The sequence below is a fragment of the Nicotiana tomentosiformis genome, chromosome 8 (assembly GCF_000390325.3).
Source record: "Nicotiana tomentosiformis chromosome 8, ASM39032v3, whole genome shotgun sequence".
Classification (NCBI taxonomy): Eukaryota; Viridiplantae; Streptophyta; class Magnoliopsida; order Solanales; family Solanaceae; genus Nicotiana; species Nicotiana tomentosiformis.
Window position 1 is genome coordinate 88,518,166 of NC_090819.1, and position 1,138 is coordinate 88,519,303.

At 42.1% G+C, this 1,138-nt stretch overlaps 1 non-coding gene across 1 annotated transcript; it reads left to right on the forward strand.

The window, feature by feature from the left end:
- Positions 1-477: 477 nt before the first annotated feature.
- LOC117274309 (small nucleolar RNA R71) lies at positions 478-584 on the forward strand. Its single transcript, XR_004504422.1, has one exon. It is a non-coding gene; the product is annotated as a small nucleolar RNA R71 (small nucleolar RNA).
- The last annotated feature ends 554 nt before the right edge of the window (positions 585-1,138 follow it).

The window sequence follows — 1,138 nt, forward strand, 5'->3', positions numbered from 1 at the left end:
CAGGAGCTCCTTGTCCCTGAAAACTGGGGTTGTTTTGTTGCCACGCATTTGCAGTACCCCCAGATGAACTCCATGAAAGTTTGGGGGTGCTTCTGACCCATTGCATTAAAATTATAGTTCCCCATAACATTAACTTCCTCAGTTGAGGCTTGACACTCATGAGTAGGGTGTTCTCTTCCACATATATCACAAGCTGCGTGAGGCTCATTGTATATCGAGGCTAAGGTCACCTTTCATATTTATTTAGCCATAGCATCAAGTTGTACCTGTACAGATGTGTTAGCATTAACCTGGTGAACACCAGTCAATTTCTTCTTTCAGCACTCTCAGAGGCCCACTGATTTGCATCTTCAGATAACTCATCAAGAATTGTAACTATCTCCTCTGGAGTCTTCGTCATCAACATGCCTCCAACTAGTTCTATGCGAGGCTGGTGTCAATCCATCCCAAAAGTCTTGGAGTTGCATCCAGATTTCAATTCCACTATGTTGACATTTTCGAACAATCTCCTTAAACATCTCCCATGCTTCAAAAACAGTTTCAGTATCTTTCTAGCAGAAGTTATGGATTTCTCTTCTAAACTTGCCCGTCTTAGCTGAGGAGAAATATTTATCAAGGAATTTTTTGGTCATCTCCTCCAAAGTTCTAATTGATCCCGTGGGAAAAATTCGAAGCCACTGCTTTGCATCATCTTTAAGAGAAAAGGGGAATGCCCTTAAATACACTGCATCTTGTGACACACCGTTGTATTGAAAGGTATTCATAATCTCCTCGAAGCCCATTAGATGTGTGTTTGGATCTTCGTTTAGCTTCCCTATGAAGACACATGAATTCTGAAGAGTTTGAAACAACCCTTGCTTCAATTCAAAATTGTTTGCTGCCATTGGGGGTGGTCTACCACTTGATAAACCTTGATTGTAGATCGGTCTAGCATAATCACCAAGTGGTTTCCCAGGTCCGGGAGCTATATTTTCGAACTGGTCCGCAGCCAAGGGTTGATTTTGAGCAATTCTCTGACCCTTCTCTTCTTCATAGATAATCTATGCATCTATCATAACTGCTTCCTCAGCATTCCTTGCAACTCGTTCTCAGTGTTGGGTTGCTTCTCTCGCAGCCAAATCTACATTATGATCACCGT